The following is a 9,319-nucleotide window of genomic DNA, read 5'->3' as shown; positions in this document are numbered from 1 at the left end:
CGAAGATGCCAAAAAAAGTTAGAGTACATGAAGGGGCTTTAACAGAAGAACATTGGGTGCCACCACCTAGGAAGCCGTGGTTACGACGGGAAGAGGTCCATATGGGCCAAGGAGGACGCGGAAGCCGCGAGTCTGGGCATCCCAGACCCCTTGGCGGAGTTCACCATCCCGCAGGAGCGTGACATCCTCAGGGCCCGGCACCGCTGGGACCCAGTGAACAAGGTTGTTGAGAAGAACGTGGTCACGATGGAGTTCATTAGACTACTGGTAATTTTAGTTTCTGATCAATTCGACTGCACGTTAGTCATATTTGTAAACGATCCTTGTGCCTTTTGCAGAGAGAGCAGCACAGGATTGCGGCCGAAAGCGACTCGCTGTCTGAGGCGTTGGCGAGGCCCAAGTGGGACACTCCATTCAACCGTTTGTTGAACATATTGAAAGGACTCCCGATGGAGACTCGACCGTCGTATGGACGCGTGCACGGTGTCGGAGATGGCGCCACGTGGAAGAAGTACTACCGTGAGACCACGGAGGAGAGAAAGGAAAGACGGAGGTTAACTGAAGAAAACATCGACAAGAAGGTTGAGATTGCGGTTGAAAAGAAATCATCTGAGGCATTCGCAACAGCGGTAGCTGCCGCAAAACAGGTGCTTGTAGATATGTCTACTACCTTGGTTCCGGCCGTTTTCAATTGGAGGAGGCAAAATCCAGAAAAAATGCAGCGGACTTTCCCCTTGCTGACTTCCTCAGGAGTAGCTCGACTAGCGTTGCACCAGCACGTGCACATGCACCTGCTCCCGCACCGGCTCCTGCACCTGCTCCGGCACTGGCTCATGCACCTGCTCCCGCACCGGCTGCTACACCTGCTCCCGCACCGGCTCCTGCACCTGCTCCCGCACCGGCTTCCGCACCTGCTCTGGCACTGGCTCCGGCACCGAACGTGCTCGGCGGTGCTTTGTCTTTGGCTGAGCTCGACGCCCTCACGGTATCTGTCACACCGGCCCCCTTCAATAAATGTATAATCTCCCGTTTTTGTTGCCTTTCGGATGTCTCACGTCGCAGACTTTTCTTTGCAGGCCGACGAAACCCTGTGCACCATATTCTACACCATCGGCGACCAGAAGGTGGACGTGGGGAAGGCGACGATAATGGAGCCGAAGGAACCATTGTTCCACAGCCGGCCGATCCCCCCGGAAGTCTTCAAGGTTTTCGTGGCTAGTGTCAAACCGGGCCATGAGAATTTGGCTCCTACGGTACTAGTGGGGGATGACGATGAGACCCCGCGACGGCTTGGTGATTGTTGCAATGGGTGGGTCCTGTTGTGGCCAAAGAGTCTGCTTCGTCTGGAGGTGGCCGGGAGCACACCCACGAGCGCACAGTTAGGTATGACCATCAACACCTCGCCTACTCCATTAGTCGCTGGTGACGTCGCCATATATGAGGATGAGGATGACGATGACACTCAAGAGTATGTCTATACTGGCGCCTACTTAGGGGTTGAGCGTCATGAGTCGGTGCCTGAATTGCCGCCTCCGGAGTCTGAACATATTATGGACAACCTTCCGGTAGTAAAGAAGTCTAGGAAGAGGCCGAGGAAAGGCAAAAAAGCTGCTTTTGTGATCCAGCCGCCTCAGCAGCCTCGGGTTCAAGACCGTATAGATATCCCCGATGCGGCAAAATGGCATATCCCCGGTCGACCAATCCTACCTGAAGCAGCGCCGCGTGCCAGATTCGGCGATTTAAGGAGACTTCATGACGATGTGCTGCAGATAGAGAAAGGCCTCATTGCCTCAAAAAATCCAGGATACCCACTCTATGTGGTTAACATGCCGCAGGGATTGTCATACGTCGACACATTCCCCGCGGAGAAGTTCTTCCTTCGATTCGATTACAGCTTCGACATGTTTCACTTGAAGAAGCTGGATTTTGCGTTTGTCCGCCTTTATGCTTTGCACATGAACTACCTCATCGGGGTTGAGCAGATACCTCATATCTATGTCGCTGACCCATACTTCATGCACGAGACCTTCTTGGGAGTCTGCGCAAAGCACTGTGAATACGCGAGGGAATACATCATCAATTTCATCCTCGCCAATAAGGACAAGGAGGCGATTCTTGTGCCTTATCATCCCATGTAAATCATCCGCGCGGATATCCTTCCTTTGATTTCAATCATTCATTTGCATGGTGGAGGCTAATTAATTTGAGGTGTACTTATTTTGCGCAACGGCGGGCGCGCCGTCCTCATCATCTTCTACCCCTGATACTCCCACGCTCTTTACTTGGACTCATCGAAGAACATTAACAAAAAGTATTACACCCACATCAAGTCTATTCTCGACAGTGCTATGTTTTACTACAGCACACGGGGTGGAGAGGTCAAGGACAAGAAGAAAAAGGACGGTAGGCCCGCCTTCGGCCATAAGACCGACTTCTGCTGCATCCTGCAACCGAGTGATTCTCTTAATGATGGATTCTATGTCCTACACCAGATGCTGGAGTACAGACGGGATCACCAGAACCTTCGCATGTCACCTACATCCAGCGATGCCCATATTCTGCAATGGGCAAAGAACTTAGGAGATATCGAGGATCATCGACTTCGAGCTGAGTTCTATCACATCCAGCATGAACTTGCCCAAATCATCATGAAGGAGGTCGTCGAAAAAACAGGGATGTTCTACGAAGAAGGACAAATGTCACGGGAAGACGTCCGAACACGCATAGCCGCTCAGCGTCTCGACCTAAAGCCTTTCACTAAGCCCGGGGACTATCTCCCTGACTTGGATGGATGGCACGACATGGAGTGATTGTCGATATATGACAATGTGTTCGTTTAGTCCATACTATCTGTATGACGAAACTTTGAATTATGCACGATGAAACTTTATTTGTGATGTAATTAAACTGTCCTCCTCGACTAGCGAAGATCACTCTAGTTAGGGCATTTTGGGTACGATGAACTTTGTTATTTATGCTTATGATATGTTGCTTCTATTTTTGCCAAGTCTGTCTCTTTCTGTTGCTCAACTATATATGTTTCATATCATCGACTCATGTGACGATGTAGGTGTATAGATCATCGGTGGCGAAGATGTGCTATGCGAGGAGTATACGACGAGTGGCCGGAATGTCAGGCCCAGGTGTACCGGTTTCCGGTTTCCGAGCGACAGCCAGTAGTTAGTTTAGGTTCACGCAAAGTGATAGCTCTTCTCGCGTATATCATTGTTTAGATGGATGATGATGTAGTTGCAAGTAATCAAGATTTGTATCGCTATTTTCGAGATGATGACGACAGACCACTTTTGTGTTGGATGATGATTATGATGATGACATGATTTGATGAGACTATTTGTATGTATATGCTATGATTACATTTGTATGTGTATCATATGCTAAAGATTATTGTATAAAGCCTATTCAAATACAAAACAAATATGCAGAAAAAAACTACTAAAATTAGCAGTAGCGAGTGGAGAAAAGTTAGCAGCAGCGCCACAGTAGCAGTAGCGCATCCAGGAAAAGCGCGCTAGAGCTATTAGTAGTATCGAGCTTCCACGAAGCGCGCTGCTGCTACACTTGTATAGCAGTAGTGCGGGTGTGCACGTGCTACTGCTACGGGTTAGCCGTAGCGCCTTATTAGTAGCGCCGGTCCCCGCGCTACTGATATACCTAGAACCCGCGCTGCTGCTAGCCTTTTCCCTAGTAGTGACAGGTTCACTAGGAGCATGCAAAGTCCTATCATTTTCCTTTTTCTTTTTCTTAGAAGAACTAGGTGCATCAACATTAATTCTCTAAGAATCTTGCTCAATTCTCTTAGGGTGGCCCTTAGCATACAAAGGTTCGTGAGTCATTCTACCCCCTCTAGTCAAAACTCTAACAACATTTTCATTTTTCTTATTATCTAATTCATTGAGAAAATCATTTTGAGCTTTAAGAACTTTTTCAACTTAGTGGTAACCATAGAAGCATGTTTACTAATAAGTTTAAGTTCACCTTTAACTCTAGACATATAATCACTCAAATGTCCAATCATATAAGCATTACGTTTCAATTGTCTACTAACATAAGCATTGAAGTTTTCTTGCTTAAAAATAAAATTATCAAACTCATCCAAACAATGTCCAACAGACTTATTACGAGGAATACCACCTTCATCAAATCTATAGAGAGAATTTACCTTTACTACCCATGTCAGGTTATCAAGACCATGTATTTCTTCAGTAGGTGGTAAATTCTTAACATCTTCAGCTTTAATACCCTTTTCTTTCATAGATTTCTTTACCTCTTGCATATCTCCAGGACTGAGAAATAGAATACCCCTTTTCTTCAGAGTTGGCTTAGGAGTTGGTTCAGGAAGTGTCCAATCATTTTCATTACTCAACATATTATTCAATAGCAATTCAGCTTGATCAACAGTTCTTTCCCTGAAAACACAACCAGCACAACTATCCAGGTGGTCTCTGGAAGCATCGGTTAGTCCATTATAAAAGATATCAAGTACTTCATTTTTCTTGAGTGGAGGATCAGGCAAAGCATTAAGTAATCGGAGAAGCCTCCCCCAAGCTTGTGGGAGACTCTCTTCTTCAATTTGCACAAAATTATATATTTCCCTTAAGGCAGCTTGTTTCTTATGAGCGGGGAAATATTTAGCAGAGAAGTAATAAATCATATCATGGGGACTATGCATACAACCAGGATCAAGAGAATTAAACCATGTTTTAGCATCACCCCTTAGTGAGAACGGAAGAAACTTAAGGATATAGTAGTAACGAATTTTTCCTCATTAGTGAATAGGGTGGCTATATCATTCAATTTAGTAAGATGTGCAACAATAGTTTCAGATTCATAGCCATAAAAAGGATTAGATTCAACCAAAGTAATTAACTCAGGATCGACAGAGAACTCATAATCCTTATCGGAAATACAGATAGGTGAAGTAGCAAAAGCAGGGTCATATTTCATTCTAGCATTCAAAGATTTTTCTTTCAACTTAGCTAACAGTTTCTTAAGATCATATCTATCATTGCAAGCTAAAAAGTCTCTAGCAGTTTCTTCATGCATAACATAACCCTCAGGCACAACAGGCAATTCATATCTAGGGGGAGAATCTTCATCATCACTTTCATCAGTATTATCAGTTTCAATAATTTCATTCTCTCTAACCCTAGCAAGTTGTTCATCAGCAAATTCACCTAATGGCACGGTATTATCAAGCATAGAAGTAGTTTCATCAGCATCATGCATAGTAGAAGTGGCATCATCAATAACATGCGACATATCAGAATGAATAGCAGGAGTAGGTGTCGCAAGTTTACTCATAACAGAAGGTGAATCAAGTGCAGAGCTAGATGGCAGTTCCTTACCTCCCCTCGTAGTTAAGGGGAAAATCTTGGTTATTTCGTCTTTCAAGTTCCTCATAGTGATCAACATATATAACTCCCAAGTGAGTCAAATAATAGAGCTATGCTCCCCGGCAACGGCGCCAGAAAATAGTCTTGATAACCCACAAGTATAGGGGATCACAACAGTTTTCGAGGGTAGAGTATTCAACCCAAATTTATTGATTCGACACAAGGGGAGCCAAAGAATATTCTCAAGTATTAGTAGCTGAGTTTGTCAATTCAACCACACCTGGAAACTTAATATCTGCAGCAAAGTATTTAGTAGCAAAGTAACGTGTAAGTAGCGGTAACGGTGGAAAAAGTAATAGTAGTAGTTTTTGTAGTGATTGTAACAATGGCAATGGAAAAGTAACTAAGCAAAGATCAATATGTGAAAAGTGTTGGAAATATGCCCTAGAGGCAATAATAAAAGGATTATTATTATATTTCCTTTCATGATAATTGTCTTTTATTCATGCTATAATTGTGTTATCCGGAAATCATAATACATGTGTGAATACATAGACACCAACATGTCCCTAGTAAGCCTCTAGTTGACTAGCTCGTTGATCAACAGATAGTCATGGTTTCCTGACTATGGACATTGGATGTCATTGATAACGAGATCACATCATTAGGAGAATGATGTGATGGACAAGACCCAATCCTAAACATAGCACAAGATCGTATAGTTTGTTTGCTAGAGTTTTTCCAATGTCAAGTATCTTTTCCTTAGACCATGAGATCGTGTAACTCCCAGATATCGTAGGAGTGCTTTGGGTGTACCAAACGTCACAACGTAATTGGGTGACTATAAAGGTATACTACGGGTATCTCCGAAAGTGTCTGTTGGGTTGACACGGACCAAGACTGGGATTTGTCACTCCGTATGACGGAGAGGTATCTCTGGGCCCACTCGGTAATGCATCATCATAATGAGCTCAAAGTGACCAAGTGTCTGGTCAAGGGATCATGCATTACGGTATGAGTAAAGCGACTTGCCGGTAACGAGATTGAACGAGGTATTGGGATACCGACGATCGAATCTCGGGCAAGTAACGTACCGATTGACAAAGGGAATTGTATACGGGGTTGCTTGAATCCTCGACATCGTGGTTCATCTGACGAGATCATTGAGGAGCATGTGGGAGCCAACATGGGTATCCAGATCCCGCTGTTGGTTATTGACCGGAGAGCCATCTCGGTCATGTCTACATGTCTCCCGAACCCGTAGGGTCTACACACTTACGGTTCAGTGACGCTAGGTTTGTAGAGATATGAATATGCAGTAACCCGAAAGTTGTTCGGAGTCTCGGATGAGATCCTGGACGTCACGAGGAGTTCTGGAATGGTCCGGAGGTGAAGAATTATATATAGGAAGTGCAGTTTCGGCCATCGGGAGAGTTTCGGGGGTCACCGGTATTGTACCGGGACCACCGGATGGGTCCCGGGGGTCCACCGGGTGGGACCACCCATCCCGGAGGGCCCCATGGGCTGAAGTGGGGAGGGGAACCAGCCCATAGTGGGCTGGTGCGCCCCCCTTGGCCCACCCCCTGCGCCTAGGGTTGGAAACCCTAGGGTGGGTGGGGGGGGGAGGGCGCCCCACTTGCCTTGGGGGCCACTCCACCCTTGGCCGCCGCCCCCTAGGAGATCCCATCTCCTAGGGCTGGCGCCCCCCCTTTGGGGAGCCTATATAAAGGGGGGGGAGGGAGGGGCAGCCGCACCCTTGACTCTTGGCGCCTCCTTCTCCCCTGCTACACCTCTCCCTCTCGGAGAAGAACGGCGAAGCCCTGCTGCGGTGACTGCTGCATCCACCACCACGCCGTCGTGCTGCTAGATCTTCATCAACCTCTCCTCCCCCCTTGCTGGATCAAGAAGGAGGAGACGTCACGCTGACCGTACGTGTGTTGAACATGGAGGTGCCGTCCGTTCGGCGCTAGGATCTCCGGTGATTTGGATCACGTCGAGTACGACTTCCTCATCCCCGTTCTTTGAACGCTTCCGCACGTGATCTACAAAGGTATGTAGATGCAATCCGATCACTCATTGCTAGATGAACTCATAGATGGATCTTGGTGAAACCGTAGGAAATTTTTTGTTTTCTGCAACGTTCCCCAATAGTGGCATCATGAGCTAGGTTTATGTGTAGTTCTCTTTGCACGAGTAGAACACAATTTGTTGTGGGCATAGATGTTGTCAACTTTCTTGCCGCTACTAGTATTATTTTGCTTCAGCAGTATTGTGGGATGAAGCGGCCCGGACCAACCTTACACGTACACTTACGTGAGGCCGGTTCCACCGACTGACATGCACTAGTTGCATAAGGTGGCTGGCGGGTGTCTGTCTCTCCCACTTTAGTTGGAGTGGATTCGATGAAAAGGGTCCTTATGAAGGGTAAATAGAAGTTGACAAATCACGTTGTGGCTTTCACGTAGGTAAGAAAACGTTCTTGCTAGAACCCTATTGCAACCATGTAAAACTTGCAACAACAATTAGAGGACGTCTAACTTGTTTTTGCAGCAAGTGTTTTGTGATGTGATATGGCCAAAGTTGTGATGAATTATGAATGATATATATGTGATGTATGAGATGTTCATGCTATTGTAATAGGAATCACGACTTGCATGTCGATGAGTATGACAACCGGCAGGAGCCATAGGAGTTATCTTTATTTTTTGTATGACCTGCATGTCATTGAGAAACGCCATGTAAATTACTTTACTTTATTGCTAAACGTGTTAGCCATAGTAGTAGAAGTAATAGTTGGCGAGCAACTTCATGGAGACACGATGATGGAGATCATGGTGTCATGCCGGTGACAAGATGATCATGGAGCCCCAAGATGGAGATCAAAGGAGCTATGTGATATTGGCCATATCATGTCACTATTATTATTTGATTGCATGTGATGTTTATCATGTTTTTGCATCTTGTTTACTTAGAACGACGGTAGTAAATAAGATGATCCCTCATAATAATTTCAAGAAAGTGTTTCCCCTAACTGTGCACTGTTGCGACAGTTCGTTGTTTCGAAGCACCACGTGATGATCGGGTGTGATAGATTCCAATGTTCACATACAACGGGTGTAAGACAGATTTACACATGCAAACACTTAGGTTGACTTGAAGAGCCGAGCATGTACAGACATGGCCTCGGAACATAGAAGACCGAAAGGTCAAGCATGAGTCGTATAGAAGATACGATCAACATGAAGATGTTCACCGATGTTGACTAGTCCGTCTCACGTGATGATCGGACACGGCCTAGTTAACTCGGATCATGTTATACTTAGATGACTGGAGGGATGTCTATCTAAGTGGGAGTTCATTGAATAATTTGATTAGATGAACTTAATTATCATGAACTTAGTCTAAAATCTTTACAACATGCATTGTAGATCAAATGGCCAATGTTGTCCTCAACTTCAACGCGTTCCTAGAGAAAACCAAGCTGAAAGACAATGGCAGCAACTATACGGACTGGGTCCGGAACCTGAGGATCATCCTCATAGCTGCCAAGAAAGAGTATGTCCTACAAGCACCGCTAGGTGAAGCACCTGCTCTCCCTGCAGAACAAGACGTTATGAACGCTTGGCAGACACGTACCGATGATTACTCCCTCGTTCAGTGTGGCATGCTTTAAAGCTTAGAGCCGGGGCTCCAAAAGCGTTTTGAGAGACACGGAGCATATGAGATGTTCGAAGAGATGAAAATGGTTTTTCAAGCTCATGCCCGGGTCAAGAGATATGAAGTCTCCGACAAGTTCTTCAGATGTAAGATGGAGGAAAACAGTTCTGTCAGTGAGCACATACTCACTATGTCTGGGTTACATGACCGCTTAACTCAGCTGGGAGTTAATCTCCCGGATGACGCGGTCATTGACAGAATCCTTCAGTCGCTTCCACCGAGCTACAAGAGTTTTGTGATGAACTTCA

Source organism: Triticum urartu, chromosome 5A (assembly GCF_056163025.1).
Source record: "Triticum urartu cultivar PI428250 chromosome 5A, HENAU_Tu73, whole genome shotgun sequence".
Classification (NCBI taxonomy): domain Eukaryota; kingdom Viridiplantae; phylum Streptophyta; class Magnoliopsida; order Poales; family Poaceae; genus Triticum; species Triticum urartu.
This window is presented reverse-complemented; position numbering follows the sequence as displayed.